This window comes from Impatiens glandulifera, chromosome 1 (assembly GCF_907164915.1).
Source record: "Impatiens glandulifera chromosome 1, dImpGla2.1, whole genome shotgun sequence".
NCBI classification, from domain to species: Eukaryota; Viridiplantae; Streptophyta; class Magnoliopsida; order Ericales; family Balsaminaceae; genus Impatiens; species Impatiens glandulifera.
In genome coordinates, this window is record NC_061862.1 from 7,863,811 (window position 1) to 7,883,426 (window position 19,616).

Below are 19,616 nucleotides of genomic sequence, written 5' to 3' on the forward strand. Positions count from 1 at the left end.
AATCCTGATGTAGCAGTTATGATTCAATATCTGCTGGCTGGAAACGCTCTTCACCAACCCGACATGAAACGGGACCATGCTGCCTAGAATCGGTAACAGGATCGCTTCGTTCTTCTGGTCGATCTGAATCGTGAAATCCCTCGGAGGAGGCGGAATATCGTTCACGTTCTTGTAAGAAACCAACTCCCGCGGCCAGCCTCCTGGCAGTTTCCTCGTTCTTCTGACGCACAAGTTTGGCTTGATGATGCCTTCGTAATTCCTCTTTCGACATCTTCGTAATGCCTACCTGAGAGTCGCCTCCGAAGGTAACGATGATTGGGATACGAAACACACAATTACATTCATATGAGAAATGATCAAATCGATAAAAACTAAGGATAAGAAGATCGAGAAAACAAATAGATGAATCATTACCAGTTGAGTAGTTTCGAGGAGGCTCCGTGAAAGAGTTTAAAATTCGTCAGAGAAGCGATCTTGCTACTGATCACCCGCGAAAAGAAGAAGATGAAAGGGAGATAAATAGATTTATCCTGAAATTTGATCAAATGACCCTAAAAAATAACCTTAATAATTTAAATTTTTATATTTAACCTTTTTTTTTAAATTGGGACAATTTTACCCTTTTCATTATTTATTTTTTTAATCTTTTTCCTTCCTCATTTTACATTTCTCATTCCCACCAACCCACTTTCTCTCTTCTCCTTTCCCCTGCGACCCAATGCCACTTCCATCGGCATCACCTGCCAACACCCCGCAATGCCGGTCACCTGCAACGCCGGAGGACGACGAGATCAAGCAGCATCGCCGTGTAGACCTGACCAGCAGCATCGTCTTCAAAATGGATATGTTCATTTCTTTCATTCCCAATTTAGCTGAAGAACACTCTATATGTTTGGTACGTTTGAAATATTGTGTCATACGTTTTAAATGCTATCAAAATGGGTATATTTACTGAACGACCCACGCACCACGACCCACGACTCACGCACAACGACCCACGACCCACGACCCACGCAAAATGGATATGTTTACTGATTTTTCAAGTTGATCTCAAAATAGAAAAAGATGCCAACATTCAGTCATCCTACTTAATTCAAAAAATTCAAAATACAACGGTTGCAAATAAATTTGACATGTTACATAAAAGATTCAAAATATCAACATCTAACCGAATTCAAAATTGTGTCACAAGATTGTAACACTACAACAAGATATTGTGAAATAGTTCGATTTCATACAATAAGATACAACGAGATAACAACAACACTCAACTTGAAGACTAAAATCAATGCAGTCACAATTTTTGGCAAATTTAGCAACAAAATTGAATCAAGAAACATACATGTCATCAAAATCAAGAAAGAACTAAAATGAGCGTCATCATCGACTTCAGCCCGAAAAGAGAACGTAGATGGAGATGAAATATTTTGCCGACCAGATGTAAATCTAACAAACAGCAACCAACAATAACACAATAACAGAAGACATAGTTTAAATTAGTAGGCACACAAACAACAATAAGCTTATTTTAAAGAATCCTAGAATTGATCAAGACAGGTTTGATGGAACTAATTCGACAGGGGTTAGGAGGGCGTACCAGTTTTTCGGAAATTTCACAATCGAAGATAGTGACAAGTTGAATTATGCTATATATTTTTTACTGGCCGAGTTAGAATATGGGTGACTAATTGTTTGATGGACCACACAGTTTCGACATGGAGGGATGTATTCACAATGAAGTTCTATTAGCGTTCCAACCAATAACTCTATACAACAAATTTTGGGGCAACTCAAAAAAAGTAAAGTTCTTATTTTGATTGATATCGTTTATAGACGAAGGAAACACACACCAATTGGGTTGGGTTTTGACCTACGAGAAAATAATCCGTTAGTAGTTACAATTACAAATGAAGGTACTTTATATAGGATCGTGCAGAAGAAAATTAATTTACACTCAAGGTATGGACATTCAAATTAGGAAGCTGCAACATAGTTTAGGGTTGATTGAATGACAAAGTTTAAACAAGTAAGGTAGAATTATCCAAAGCAATGAATGAATACAAAGATCAATGGTTTAAAAATACGTTTGTACGGGATTAAGGATAAGATAACTTTCAATTTGATGTGTATCGAGTCAGTGAGCAAAAAGCCAATAAAAAGGATTGGGTTGTTTCGTGGGACAAATATACCACATAAAAATTAAGAAATCGTCTTCAAACAGAACAAACTGATCATAGAAGGACAACTAGACTTGTCCATTCAAAAGGTAATTGAAAAGTACCTCAATGTTTTCAAAGAATCAAGCCAGCTGCCTGCCTCCAATTCTAAAAACTGGTCATTCTATTAATCTCAAACGATTCCACCAAATCTGAGACTATACCTTTATCCCTTTATTTGTTTATCATGTTATCTTATTTAAGAAAAATGATGGAATATGGATGTTTTGTGTAGACTACATGCAACTAAATGAAATCAGAATCAAGGATAAGTACCATATACATGTAGTGGACGTGTTACTGTATCAGCTTTATGAAGCAACATTTTTCATCAACCTCGACTTAGGTGTGAATTATAATCAAATAAGGGTCAGAGAAGAGGACATTCACAACATTGTTTTCAGAACTCATTCTAGATTATATGAATTCAGAGCGATGACATTCGAATTATCAAATGTATCTGCAACATTCTAAGTATTAATAATTGAAATATTTTCGATAATGGCTAAGAAAATATTTTATTAGTATTTTTTATGATATTATTTTATACAGTTATATTATGGAATTACATCTAAGGTATTTTGATGAAGTTATGAAAATTCTAAAAAAATTAGTCTATTGGTAAAATGATCAAAATGCTTATTTGGATTCATGAAGTAGGAATATCTAGGTTATTTCTTGAGCAGGTCAATATCGAAGATTCTTATGCAACTTTGGAACTATTAACAAACCATTACATGGATTTACACAAGAATGATATGTTTAAATGGACTGAAGACGCAGAGAAGATATTTAAAACTTTGAAAGAGGCTCTAACTACCACTCCGATATTAGTATTACCTGATTTTTCGGTTGATCTCAAAATAGAAACAGATGCCTGCATTGGCGCGATATTGATGTAGAAAGAAATACCCATCGCATATCTGAGAAAATCACTATCTAAGATACATTTATGTTTTTATACATATGAGAATAAACTGTTGGCAGTATCTAAGTGAAGATATTACCTTTATTTGAGGCATTTTCATTATTAAGATAAAATGTTCTGATGAAGAAAAGTATTACTATAGTCCTTCAACAAACATGGTTATCAAAGTTATTGGAATTTAATTATATCATAATGTACAATAGGGGAAAGACAAATGTTGTGACTTAGGAAGGTACATAAAGTCAGCAATGCATAAACACGAGAGATTCAACCTCATAAGAGATTATAAAAGTTGTTAGTACTGTAAAAGATTATAAAAGTAGTACTAGTTAAAGTTGTTAACAGTTGATAGATAGTTAGATAATCAACAGTCTATATATGAGTAGTATAAATAGATAGACAAATATAATGTAATAATTTATATTTTCTTTTTTTGGAAAGGACTTATTGTCATTTACTAAAACCCCAAAGAGATACAAGAGTTCAATCCAGACAAGACAATCCTTGCCCTAATAAAGAAGCTTTTATTAATAATTTTTATGATATTCTTATATACATTTCTAATATGGAACTACATAACAAGGTATATTGAGGATGTTTTGAACATTCTATAAAATAGTCAATTGGTAAAGCGATCAAAATGCTTATTTGAATTAAAGAAGCAGGAATATCTAGGTCATTTTTTGGGCATCAAAGCATTAAGAGGCTTTCTTGGGCAGGGTATTATCGAAGATTCGTATGCAACTTTGGAACTCTTAACAAACCATTACATAAATTTATTCAAAAATGGTATGTTTAAATGAACTGAAGACGTAGAGAAGACATTTAAACTTTAAAAGAGGCTCAAATTACCACTCTGATATTAGTATTACCTGATTTTCGATTGATCTCAAAATAGAAACAAATGCCAGCATTAGCGCGGTATTGATGTAGAAAGGAATACCCATAGCATATCTGAGCAACTCACTAGCTAAGAGACATTTATGTTTTTCTATATATGAGAAAAATAAAAAATTCTGATGAAGAAAAATATCACAACAAACATGGTTATCAAAGTTAGGGATTCAATTATACCATAATGTACAATAGGGGAAAGACAAATTTTGTGACCCGGGAAGGTACATAAAGTCAACAATGCATATACACGAAAGATTCAGCCTCATAGAAGATTATAAAAGTTGTTAGTAGTGTAAAAGATTTGTTAGGATCGGGGACGCCCTTGGAGGACCGGGGTGTTTCGGTTTCTGAAAGGGTGGCCGCTTACACAACACTCAACACTTTGGTGATAGTCCGGTTAGAGACTATAACCGTTCTCAGCACTTCGCAAACTGTCACAGACTCTTGAACCGGGTTCAAGTGCGGAAATGTCTGTTTCAGTCTGAAGCAGCGTATGCGACTTAGTTTTGATGAGATTGACAAGGAATCGATTAGATGAAGTATATGGACCGGTTTGATTAAGGATTATGTTTAGGTTGGTAATAGTTCGGTTTTTATAGTGAGTGAGCCGGAAATAAAAGAAATGACACGAGGCAAGATTTTTTATGGATGTTCGGAGCAAACCCTCCTACGTCACCCCTTCTTCTCAGGTTATGAGAATAATCTCCACTAACTTTCAAAGTTACAACACTTACAATGCTGGTCGAGCCTAACTCGCTACTCGCCGGTTACACCAATTCACTCTTGATGTAATACACTAACACAACACAACACAAACAAACAAAGCTTTCGGTAAATGACACAACGGTTTTGGATCGCGCGTGAGATTTCTTTCTCTCTCTTAATATATTCGTAACGTGCCATTAATGAGGTCGCTTCGTCTTCCTTTTATAGTGAAGAGCATTCAACGGTCACTTTCTTCTCTCACCGTGGGATTGGTCAATTCAAATTCACGCCGGTTCAGAGAGGTTGCTTGCACGTTTCAACTTCCTAACACTTGGCGAGCATGCAGATATCTCTCAGGTATAAGTGACGTAGCCGGCTGGCAGATTTGGACACGTGTCAGGCATGCACCTTCCGGCTGTCTAAGTCGGATCTTCGGATCAGTTGTTTCATCATTGTTTTTATCGCATGCTTCTGATCCGGATCTTATCTTCTTTTATTTTCCCAAGATACGTCTATTTCGTCACATTACATCATCTTTGTAGTTCGTAGTTTCTGGTTGACTCTATCATCGTATAATCCGGCTGGGATGTAGTCTTTTCTTTCCTAGCCGGTCGGTTGAGAATGTTGAGATATGTTAAGACCGGTTTCTCTTGATCATCTGGAGCCAGGTTGATTTTATCTGATCCTCAGCCGGTTTATGCAGTTCCAGCTGGTTTATACGAGTTGATCTGTTCCTACACATAAGATTTAATAGTAGTTTAGTTTTTCTGGCCGGTTTGAAAATTAACTTACTTAATTTTTCTATCAATTTCTCCCTTTTTGATTATTTAGAATAAATATTCAAAAATCGTAATGTGTGACCGGTTTGAAAATTAACTTACTTAATTTTTCTATCAAGATTATAGAAGTAGTTATTAATTGTTTATGAGTGTCCATATATGAATAGTATAAATAGATAAGGCAAATATGATGTAATAATTTCTGAATTTTTGTTTGTTTTGGGAAATGACTTATTGTCATTTAATAAAACCCAAAAAGGAAAAGAGATACAAGGGTTCAATCAAGACAAGGCAGCTTTTGCCTTGAGATAAAAGAGTCATCAACAAAACAAAGATAAATCCAAATGACAACAAAAACAATAACAAACCGTAATAATTTTTTATTTCTTCCTAATGGAATGGGGCTCAGCACCTCCGTTCTTCTGCTCCCCATTTCTGATTCAATCTGTCTCGTCTCTATTCCTTATCTTCTATTATAATTCTCTCTCCTTGCATGTCAATGGAGTTTGTTTACATTTAACATTTTTTAGAATGAAGAGTCAAGAAGAACAAGTCGATACACATGGTAGACTGGTTCTAATAGTAGTGTCATCCAAACATCTTCCAGCTGTAAGTAGAAAGCTTAGACTAACCATTATTATTTCACAATTGTCTTGAAGATTCTCATTGTTCAAGTTCTGCTTAGGTTGCTTTCATTAGCGTGGTACCTTAACCATTAAAGATGATCTGACTAGCACTTTCTTTAGCATTCACACTTGCATTTAGATAATTGCTACCCCAATGGGACAAACTCCAACAGCTATATTGAAGATATAATTTGTATGACAACAGTAACAACATTATTTTGTACAATCGTATCTATTTTAACATTTAGATAAAAGTTCTTCCACACTAGTTTTTGTCTTATCTACCTTAATGTCAGGGGATTCTTATTACCATAAGTATGGTCTATACCAAGATTATTGGTAGAATGCATAGACATCATACCTTGATTGACATCATTTATCCTGGATCTCGGATCCTTTATAATTCTGTTATTACGAGAAACATTAATGATTTTCAGATCGCCCTCGTGACAAAATCGGCCCCTAGAATCATCCAGGGAAGAGAGAAACTTCATTGTCAGGAGCCGTTATTGAAAAGAGATCACGCATATATAAAAATTTTTCGAACATTTTTTTCAATAATTTTATATTCAACATTTTTCTATGTCCAAAATTTCAATTTATAAAGGCAACATAATGAGTGAAACCGCCCCATTTGTTTTTCTCACCGCAATGACAACAAAATAAGCTTATATGATTTTCTTATAAAAGAGTAGACCAAATAATTAAGAGAATATGCAGAAAAATGAAATCTTTTTATAATTTCAAACTAAAACTATATTTCTATTTCTCAAATTTCAAGCAACCCAAAAATATTTCTAATTCCCAAACCAATACAATTCACGAAAATATAAATCACTATAAAACCAACATTAATAAATGATATTATTCTCATTATTTTTGTACTTTTGTGTTTCTATCCACGTCGGACAACAAAATATATTAATTATATTATTTTTATGACAAAAGAAACTAAACAAGAGAATATGCATAAATAAAGTATCCTCAACCTTAATAATTTAATCATTTAATACTTAATATTTTTTAAGTCCAAAATTACAATTTAAGTGATATTGCCTTGTAATAAACAAAGATAATAAGTATAAATGAATTATTCTGAAATACAGTGAGTTAAATCATTTGATATTTAATATATTTCACAAATTTAAAATCTCAATATTATAAAACCACTTAATTAAGTGATGTTGTCTCATAATTTTCAAAATATTTTTTTGTGTTTAATATCGGACATCAAAATAGGCTTAACAAATTAATTATGAAAAAAGTAGATAAATTATTTTGAGAATATGAATAAATGAAATGAAGTATTCTCAAACATAATGTTTCTTAAATTGAAAGTTTAATTATATTTCTCAAGTCACAACAAAAATCTCAAACATGATGTTTCTTTAATTACAAAATTGATTATATTTCTCAAATCACAAGTAAAAAGCCACGAAAATATGACAACTAACATTAGTAAAATGCCCCAGTTCCTTTTGAAGTTTTCTTTGTAGTTTTATCCATAAATGTCAACAAAATAGACTTGTCAAATTATTTTTAAAAGACTTAAACAACTAGGTAAAAGAATATAAAGAAATGAAGTATTCTCAAACACAATTTTCAATCATTTGATACTTCATCACAAAATTAAATACTATCGAGTCAACTTTTAAAGTTATATCGCCCCATGTTTTTTGAAATGATGTTTTTGTGTCTGTCCTTGCAAAGAACAACAAAATATATTTATAAAATTAATTTTCAAAAAGATAGACCAACCAGTAAGAAAATAGGTAGAAATGAAGTATTCTCTAACATAATACACTTCTATCATTTGAAACTAAATACTTCTCTAAAGTTCAAAATCAGAAGGCATGAAAATACCAATCACTATAAACCAACATTAGTAAGTTACATTGTTTCCATTCTTTTTGATGTTTTTTTGTGATTTTATAAGGACAATAAAATATTTTTAACAAATTATATTAAAGATTAAAACAACTAAGAACGAGAATATGCAGAAATGATGTATTCTCAACCATAGTGTTATAATTCTATAAAACAAAATCAAAATACTATAGAGCCAACCTTATTTAAGTGATATCACCCCATTCCCCATATTATTAGAAATATTCTTTGTGTTTGTAATTGCAATAAAAAACAACCAATTAAGTATGTTAGATAAAATTAGACCGGTTCACAGAACTTAACACAAATAAACCTTCCATGCAGGAACAAGGAACCGGATCGGTCAAACAAAAGAACCGGCTAAGAAGACTAGCCGGTCAAGCTACTAAACCGAATAGGACGCTCGGTACATCACCGCACAAAGAAAGGATCGGCCAAAGCCTAAAAACCGGAAACATCAGACAGCCGATCAGCCACAAGACAGAGGAATAACCGGAAGATGTCCGGTTAAACCACTCACACTGGAAGCCATCCGGTTAAGTCGAATGACCGACCAGTACAAGAAGACAATTCGGGTACCTGTTGAGTATGATACCAAAGGAACAGACTGAACACTTCCATATCTATACAAGTCTGAGGAAAGTCTGCAGGCTGCAGAAGACAGTCCTACAGGATCTTTCCACTTCGGGATAAGTCAGAAAGGAGATCTTCCAAGTACAGACAACTGTTTAACAGACAGTGTCCACATTGAGTAAAAGACAAACCTAGCAGGTTTGTCTTACACACCGGAAGAACAGACTGTCAAGTCTGTGAGATTGACCGCCAGGTCTGAGGTTGACTGTCAGGTCTGAAAAGATGACCGCAGGGTCTGAATCACTGAATCACTGAACTTCTGCTCAGCCAATCAGATTCAAGGAAGTGAAATATGACCGTTGGCATATTTCATCTATAAAAGGGGCAGTTGAAGAAGAGTAAATGCGGGACAACAAGAGAGATTCTAAGAGCATTTAATTTACAAGTGAAAAGCAGTGTGTTCTATCTCTAGAGAAAGCCTAAGTGCTAAAGTTGAAGTGTGTGTTTTACAATTTCGGTATAAATTGTAAGAGTGTTATCGAGCAGGAAATAAGTCTCGATCGGATTGTATTTGTATTCCTTAGTGAATATCCTTCTCGCAGTTTCGAGAAGAAGGGGTGACGTAGGAGCTTTATCTCCGAACATCCATAAAATCTGTCTTGTTACTTACTTTCTACCGGTTCCATTTTCTAACCGATTGACACCGCTCTAACCTATCTAACTCTATTCAAACCGGACCGCCAAGTTACAAAAACCGACCCATCAATTTTTCAAACCTTCATCATCCGAAACCGGTTCTGCCTATCATACAAGTGTGCCGCTTCAACCTGAAACAAACATCTTCCGCGCTTGAACCTAGTTCAAGGGTTTGTGACAGTTTGTGTAGTATTGAAACCCCGGTGTTAATCTCCAACCGGATTAATCACCACCTTTTGTGTAAAACCCGCTAACCGGTCCAACCCCGGTCCTCCAGCGGCGTCCTAGATCCTAACAAAGTATATAATATTACTTTTTGAAAAGAATAGATCAACTATTCAAGAGAATATGCAGAAATTAAGTATTGTCTAACATAATACTTCTGTAATTTGAAATCTAATACCTCTAAGTCCAAAATTTCAAGCCATACAAATATCAATCACTATAAAACCAACATTTATAAGTGCGGTTTCATTCTATTTGAGATTTTGTGTTTCTATACATGCGGGATAACAAAATAGGTTTATCAAATTATTTTTAAGACTAAACAACTAAGAGAATAGACAAAAATAAAGTATTCTCAATAGCAGTGTTTTAATAATTTGATACCAAATAATTATTATCTTATCATTATATACTAATACTTTATTAATTCATTTACCAAAAAAAATTTATACATTCTCAAAATCACCACCAATCATATTTGTTAAATAACCTGAATCCAAACAAGGCCTAAGCAATTAATAAATTAAATATTTTCTAAAATGGCTAAGAAATGGTTTTATTAGTATTTTTTAAGATATTCTTATACATAGTTCTAATATTGAAGAACAACCAAGGCATATTGAGGATGTTTTAAACGTTCTAAAAAACAGTCTATTGGTAAGCGATCAAATGCTTATTAGGATTAAAGAAGTAGGAATATATAGGTCATTTCTTAGGCATCAAAGTTTTCATGGGCAGGGTATTATCAAAGATTCGTATACAACTCAAGAAAGGTATATCTAAATGGACTGAAAATGCAGAGAAGGCATTTAAAACTTTAAAAGAGGCTCTAACCACCACTCCAATTTTATTATTACCTGATTTTTCAGGTTGATCTCAAAATAGAAACAAATGCCAACATTTAGTCAATCTGCATCAAGAAACAACAGTTGAAAATCAAATTGACATGTTACATAAAAAATTCAAGAACATCAACATCTAACCGAATCCAAAATTTTGTCACGAGACCGTAGCATTACAACAAGATAATGTGAAATTCAACTTGAAGACATCATTGTAGTCACCATTTTTGGCAAATCTAACATAAAAATTGAATCAAGAAACATACATCTCAACAAAATCAAGGAAGAACTCAAAGGAGCATCATCATCGACTTCAGCACGAAAAGAGAACGTAGATGGAGATGAAATATTTTGCCGATCAGATGTAAATATAACAAACAAACAACTATAATAAAAGATAGAAGTTTAAATTAGTAGGACTACAAACAATATGAATCTTATTTTAAAGAATCCTATAATTGATCTAGACAAATTTGATAGAACTAATTCGATAGGGTTAGGAGGGCGAACTAATTTTTCGAAAATTTCACAATCGAAGATAGTGACAAGGTGATATATGTTAAATATTTTTTACGGGCCGAGCTGGAACATGGGTTATTAATTATTTGATGGACCACATGGTTTCGACGTGGAGGGATGTATTCACGAATGAAGTTCTATTAATGTTTCAACCAATAACTCTATACTAAAAATTTTAGGGCAACTCAAAAAAAGGAAAGATCTTATTTTGATTGATAGTGGGAGTACTCATTCGTTTATAGACGAAGGAAATGCACGCCAATTGGGTTGGGTTTTAACCTACGAAAATATAATCTGTTAGTATTTACCATTGCAGATGAAGGTTCTTTATATAGGATCGTGCAAAGGAAAATTAATTTACACTTGAGGTATGGACACTCAAATTGCTGCAACATAGTTTAGGGTTGATTGAATGAGAAAGATTAAACAAGTAAGCTGGAAGTATCCAAAGCAATGAATGAAGACAAGGATCAATGATTTAAAAATAGGTTTGTACGGGATTAAGGATAAGAGAACTTTCAATTTGATGAGTGTGAGTCAGTGAGCTAAAAACTATTAAGAAAGGATTGGGTTGTTTCGTAGGACAATTATACCACATAGAAATTAAGCAATCTTCATAAAATAGAACAAACCAATCATAAAAGGATAACCAGACTTGTCCATTCAAAAGTTAATTGAAAAGTACCTCACTGTTTTCATAGAACCAAACCAGATGCCTTCCTGTCTCCAATTCAAAAAAACTTTTTAATTCAAAAAACTGATCATTCTAATAATCTCAAACGATTCCACCAAATCTGAGACTATACCTTTATCCCTATTCAAAAAAGGCTTCAGTAGTAGAGATGAAGAGGGTTGGGTTTATAAGAAACAACACAAGTTTATTTGTTTATCCGATTATCCTTGTTAAGAATAAGGATGGAACATGGATATTTTGTGTAGAGTACATACAACAAAATGAAATCACAATCAAGGATAAGTACCTTATATCTGTAGTGGACGAGTTACTGGATGAGCTCTATGAAGCAACGATTTTCATCAACCTCGACATATGTGCGGATTATCATCAAATAAGGGTCAGAGAAGAGGACATCCACAAGATTATTTTCAAAACTCATTCTAGACTTTATGAATTCAAGAGTAATGACATTCGGATTATCAAATTCAACTGCAACATTCTAAGTATTAATAATTGAAATATTTTCGAGTATGGCCAAGGAAATGTATTATTAGTATATTTGTTTTTATGATATTCTTATATACAGTTCTAATATGGAACTACATCTAAGGTATTTTGAGAAAATTATGAAAATTCTTAAAAAACAGTATAATGGTAAGCGATCAAAATGCTTATTTGGATTAAAGAAGTAGGAATATCTAGGTCATTTCTTGGGCATCAAAGCATTAAGAGGCTTTCTTGGGCAGGGTATTATCGAAGATTCGTATGCAACTTGGAACTATTAACAAACCATTACATGGTTTTACTCAAGAATGGTATGTTTAAATGGACTGAAGATGTAGAGAAGACATTTAAAACTTGAAAAAGGCTCTAACCACCACTCCGGTATTAGTCTTACCTGATTTTTCGATTGATCTCAAAGTACAAATAAATGCCATCATTGGCGCAGTATTGATGTAGAAAATAATAGATGCCAACATTGGCGCAGTATTGATGTAGAAAAGAATACCCATCGCGTATTTGAGCAAATCACTTGCTAAGACACATTATGATTCTCTACATATGAGAAGAAACTGTTAGCAATATTAATGGCATTATTTAAGTAAATAAATTACCTTTATGGTAAGCATTCTCCTTATCATGATAAAAAGTTTGAAGTTTCTGATGGAGAAAAATATCACTACAGTCCGGCAACAAACATGGTTATCAGAGTTATTTGGATTGAACTATACCATAATGTACAATAGGGGAATGACAAACGTTGTGACCCGGGAAGGTACTTGATGTCAGTAATGCATATGCACGGGAAACTGTAAGCAGTATTAATGTCGGATTCTAAGTGAAGAAATTACCTTTATGGTAGGAATTTTCATTTTAATAGAAGATTCTAGAAGTTGTTAGTAGTGTAAGAGATTATAGAATAGATAGTTAGATAACCAACTGTCATTATAAGAGTAGTGTAAATAGTAGGCAAATATGATGTAATAATTTCTAATTTCTTCCTAATGGAATGGGGCTCAGCCCCCCTCCGTTCTTATTCTCAATCTATCTCGTTTATATTTATTATCTTCTATCATAATTATCCCTCCTTGCTAATTCTGGTTACTATTAAAGATTTTGTTTAGTTTGTGCCCTCTTTGTAGATCGGGACACAACAACAAACTTAGTAGAATATACAAAAACAGTCGCATCAGTTTGGCCAAGTGAAGTAGAAGGATCGTACAAAGAGATGAAGAAATACAAAAGTTTATAATACTACTCGCATCTCAACCAAATAAATGTCTATTCTACAATTAATAAGACAATATCATCAAATATAAAAACAGGAACAAATAAGGGAAACTGTGAGAATAAATTTTAACCATTCTTTATATATAAGATTATATTGTTACACGTATGAGAAATTAGGGTTTGTCTGAGACATTAATTATTAGAAATGTAATGAGATGAGAAGAACTGACCGACCTGAGGATGATGTGGAAGGAACGGTCATCAGGTGGTAGATTTCACTCTCCGATCACACTTCTCCTCTTAACTGGCGCAAAGCTCTGACCGACCAAGAAGAGAGACGCGGAGGATTCGGTGGTGGAGGAGTGTATTGATACTTTTAATTCTGAATGGTAACATAATAAAGAAAACAAAAAGTTGAACATAAAGACTAGTTTTGATAAATAAACCACTTTCAGTAGTGAGAATACAAAAGCAAGGCATAAATCTATATGAAAATTGACTAGTAAGGGTATGAACCTGAATTGGACTTTTTTCGTATAATCTTCATACTGGGTGGCAGATGTATATTCCTCTTATTGTTGCCCTTTTGCTTGGCTGATAATACATCAAACCCATACTGCAACTATGAACAGTGCACTCATAGGTTCCCTTAGCGCAGCAGCATGATATGAAAATGAAAAAGATACATTTGTCATTTTGGGTAAAAATTAGAAACAAAACATTCTCAAATGAAGTAGAACATTATACTACAATTTGGGGATATTGATATAGAAACTAATTCTTATACCAAATTAAAAATCTCGATCATATCCAAAAAATAATATCAGCTTGCCCAAAAAAACCCTTAAACCAAATAATGTTTTGAGGTGCAATGAGGCGAACCTTCATCCATATTCCGTCAAGAAAGAGTTTCATTGATCAACTAATTAAAGAAACATGATTATTGATTGACTCTAATACATTGATTGATCAAACAGGGTAAAAAAGTTTGGAAAATTAGGGTTTATTTGAGCCATTAATTATTAGAAATTAAATGAGATGAGAAGAACTGACCGACCTGAGGATGATGTGGAAGGAACGGTCTTCGGGTGGTGGATTTTACTCTCCGATCATACTTCTCCTCTTAACTGGCGCAAAGCTCCAACCGACCGAGAAGAGAGACGCGGAGGATTCGGTGGTGGAGGAGTGTATTTATATTTTTAATTCTGAATGGTAACATAATAAAGAAAACAAAAAGTTGAACATAAAGACTGTTTTGATAAAGAAACCACTTTCAGTAGTGAGAATACAAAAGCAAGGCATAAATCTATCTGAAAATTGACTAGTAAATAAAGGGTATGAAACTGAATTGGGGTATGAACCTGAATTGGATTTTTTTTTGTGTAATCTTCATACTGGGTGGCAGATGTATCTTCCTCCATTGTTGCCCTTTTGCTTGGCTGATAGTACATCAAACCCAGACTGCAACTATGAACAATGCACTCATAGGTTCTCTTAGTGCATCAACAGGATATGAATATGAAAAAGATACATTTGTCATTTTGGTAAAAAATCAGAAACAAAACATTCTCAATTGAAGCAGAACATTATACTACAATTTGGTGATATTGATGCAGAAACTAATTCTTATACCAAATGAAAAATCTCGATCATATCCAAAAAATAATATCAGCTTGCCCCAAAATAACCCTTAAACCAAATAATGTTTTGAGGTGCAATTGGGTGAACCTTCATCCATTTTCCGTCAAGAAAGAGTTTCATTGATCAACTAATTAAAGAAACATGATTATTGATTGACTCGAATACATTGAATGATCAAACAAGGTAAGAAAGTTTGGAAAATTAGGGTTTGTCTGAGCCATTAATTATTAGAAATGATATGAGATGAGAAGAACTGACCGACCTGAGGATGAATAAAGGTAGGTTTGTTTCAGGTTGAAGCAACACACACACGGGATGAATAAAGGTAGGTTTGGATAAAGTCGGTTTGGAGTTTAGTAGGTCGGTTAAACTAATGTAGATCGGTTAGGGCGAGCGGTACAGGTCGGTTAGTGTGAGTCGGTTAGAATGTAGAGTCGACAGAAAGTAAAGAACAAGACAAAATTTTATGGATGTTCGGAGATAAAACTACTACGTCACCCCTTCTTATCGAAACCGCGAGAAGAATATTCACTAAGGAATACACAAACACAATATCTGATCGAGACTTATTTGCTGCTCGATAAACACTCGTACAATTCTCACCGAAATTGTAATATCACTTCAAATACACACTTTTAAATCTTGAATCTTGTAGAGAGATAAGCTTGTAATAACTCTTAGAACTTGTAGTTGGTGGAACTGTTAACTGCTGGAACTAGTAACTGCATTTACTCCTCTTCAGCTCCTTCTTTTATAGGTGAAATGTACCAACGGTCACATTTCTTCTCCTTGAATATTATTGGTTGAGCAGAGGTTCAGTGTTTCAGACCTGACGGTTTAGGCTTCCAATGCGTAGGTCAAACCGGCTAGGTTTGTCTTTTACTTAATGTAGCAACTGTCGGTTGGACAGTTGCCTGCACCTAGAAGGTTGCGCCTCTGACTTATCCCATAATGGAAAGATCTCTTCAGGCGGTCTTCTGCAGCCTGCAGAGTATCCTCAGACTTGTATGGATATGGCAATGTTATAGTCTGTTCCTTTGGTATCATCTTCTGCAGATACTCAAAGTATCTATTTGCACCGATTTGTAGATTGTACTTAGTCTGATAATCTTGGCTTCTTTCTCTAAGTAGCTTCTTCATCGATTTTCCGGTTGGATGCATTTCGGTTTAGGATGTCTACCGGTTGTTTAGGTTGACCGGATGACTTCAGGTTTTTCATAACTTCAGGTTAACCGGATGACTTCCGGTTTTGGATACACCTTTTGCCTTGTCTTCTAACCGGTCTTGTTTTCCTGATCGGTTGGATTACTTGACCGGTTGGATTCTTTGACCGATCCTGGTTCTTTAACCGTTTGGATTCTTTAACCGTTCCTGCACAGGAAGTTTGTTTTTGTTAAGTTCTATTTTAACCGGTCTAATTTTATCTAACAGTCCTTAATCACTTAGAATATTTAATAAAATAGTTACTCACATTTATAAACTTAAGTAACAATTAAATTCAAATAATGATTTATCCCATCTCAAAATACTTAATGCAACATTAATATCAAGTCTTTGGACAGTAATATTAATTGCTAATAGTATTTTAGTGTAATGATCAAACATTAATAATAAAAAATGTCAAATAATCAATCTATCTTTGGATGGATTAATTATTCACATAAATAAGACTTTATAATTATTACATATTTACCATCACAAGTATTAATGCAATTCTGTCAATTAATTATCAGTCTTTGGGCCAAATAATATAATCACATGAATTACACAATACTACCTTTTAAAATTTTCTTGAATTAACTTCAACAAACATTGTCACTTTGGTAATTATTTGTATCAATCAATACAATCCAAATAATGAACAATAATATCATTAATTTGAATTTTAAATGTTATATTATTGTATAATCCAAATCAATAATATATAATTTTCCAAGAAATATGTAATTTAAAAAATAAAATTATACCGTAGGCCAAATCTTACTTGATTTTAAAATTTGTAATGTATCATATTAATCCAATTAAATAATAAATCTGTAAGATTTATATGATGAAATTTCAAATATTGTTATGGCCGAAATCCAATTATATATATATATATATATATATATATATATATATATATATATATATATATATAACCTTAAACATTATTCTTTAATTCTCTTTTGATTTATAATATATATTATATATTATTTAATCCTTTAACAACAAATATCAACCATCAATTTAAAACGGTCAATTTAAAAACAGGGAATTTCTCCCTTTAACGAGAAAATCTAAACCCTAGAAAATCTAAACGATAATCTAACTATCCATAAATTTAATAAATATTATTAAATAATATCATAAATCTTTATATATATATATATATTTATTTATTTTTACTCAATTATTCGATATTATCAAAAATCAATATATCCATATATTCCGAAATATACATATATTCCGAAATAGACATATATTGCGAAATAGACAGAAAATTTAAATATTCATTTTTTTTAAAGAATTTTATCATCTTAAAATTCAAATATCTCTTGATCTATTAATCTATTTATATATATATACCCGATAAAAAATTTCAAATATATATATATATATATATTCCCATCATAATTTATTGAAATTATCAAAATCATTATATATTCCTTAATATTATGTTTGAAATTCTCAAAACATATATAATCCGAAAATATGAAATTATATATAACCTAATATTATGTTTGAAATTATCAAAACCAATATATAATCCAAAAACATGAAATTATCTATAAATTCATGCATATATATATATTTATGATTCCTGAGAATCTAAATATCCCTAAACCGAGGAGGAATCATATGAGATAATTCAAATATCTCTTCGCATCTATCTTCATTCTATCTTCATGATAACTTCATATAATCTTAATTAATCTAGGAACTTAATGAAACCAGATAATCTAAATATTTATAAATCGATAAATCTGTATATCTTTATACCAAATTAATATATATATATATATATATATATATATATTCCTAATAACATGCTTTTATTTTTATTATGAATTGCATGCATATATATCTAAACCATCTAAACCGATATAATTTTCTCACATAATTAAATTAGGATGGCTCTATACCCATTGTTAGAATTATCCTAATGAGATCCTAATTTAATGTGTGAGAAATTAAAATCTGAATGAGGCGGAAGCGTACCTTAATTTGATGAATCATCTCTTTCCTTGTAATAGAAAAAGTCTTTAATCTTCTATTTATTTAGACTTTCTTTATGTGGAATGGTTCTTCCATTTGATGAGTAAGTGAATAGGTTTCTCTGTTGATAGGGACGCAAAGGAGAATTGACGTTACTTCAAATGTAGACCATTACCGTTACATATAACCAACAATAAGTTAGTTATTATGGTTTGATAATTTCTAATTTAGCCCCTTCATAAAATTAGAAATGTCACTTAGGTATCCTCACTTTATATTCATGACAAATACACCCATAAACCATAAACTTAATTTCAAATTAGATCACATTATTTTGGCTTATATTAAATATGACATATGCACAATTATTTATTATACAAGTGACCCTAAAAATTTCAACAATGCTAACAATTATCATAGTTGTGGGGGGAAATGGAGACCTTACTTATATGACAATCACTATATATCATCCAAATGGATTATCAAAATCTCAAGTTTTATTAGAATAAAGAATCACAACGGTCCTATACAACAAAATGATTAACGAAATTATTAGGCTTCAATTACACTATCGAATATCGAAAATGAAGTACCAACCATTTAGATTCATCAAAAATGGCAGCCAAATATTACAGACCTTTCAACATAATTCAGAAAATCAGTAAAGTTGCATATAAGTTGGAACTTTCCGCAACAAGTCAGCTTCACCCTGTTTTTCATATATCACTATTAAGGCCGAAAATTGGACCGACAATCATTGTTCAAACGGCTTCTCCTCCGGTGGCGAATGACAACTCGATACTCTTAGGGCCAACAAAGATTTTAGAAAGACAAGTAATGTGATAAGAGGGAATATGATAGTCTAAGTTCTAGTTCATTGGTTACACTATTTCTTAATATACAATTCAAAATTAATATCAACAATAACGACAGTTTGACCAAGCAGTAGGTGTCAAATTTAGGCTATAGTCGGAAAGGGCGTGAATTTAAAGGAAAATAAAGAAAATGTTTATTTGTATCTCCTGCCCCAATTTTTCTTAAAATTGACATTTTTTTTCAAGATAACTAAAAATAACAGATTTTGCACCAATGAAGGTAGGTGGGTGAATCAAGAAGTTACAAAAACAAGATATAAAGACTTAAGAAGGAAAGGAATGTAAGTTAATCTTTGCAAAGTTTACAAACAATATTTCTTATTTCACAATTGAAATCTTATCATTAATGACAGTTTGGCCGAGCGGTCTAAGGCGCCAGATTTAGGCTCTGGTCCGAAAGGGCGTGGGTTCAAATCCCACAGCTGTCATATTGTTATTTTTTTGCTAATCGATAGTCTTAATGTGTAATAATATTTAGGTAAGAACATATTTTATTCATATATACTTAAAAAGGGTTCTATATAGCAACTAATTAATGTATATTTCACTTTGCCTTTGAGTTTCAATTAATATAAACATAATGTTGTGTGATTATATATTTG

At 32.6% G+C, this 19,616-nt stretch overlaps 1 non-coding gene across 1 annotated transcript; it reads left to right on the forward strand.

Annotated features, from left to right (window-relative positions):
- The first annotated feature begins 19,362 nt into the window (after positions 1 to 19,362).
- On the forward strand, positions 19,363 to 19,442 carry TRNAL-UAG. The gene has a single exon. It is a non-coding gene; the product is annotated as a tRNA-Leu (tRNA).
- Positions 19,443 to 19,616: the final 174 nt, after the last annotated feature.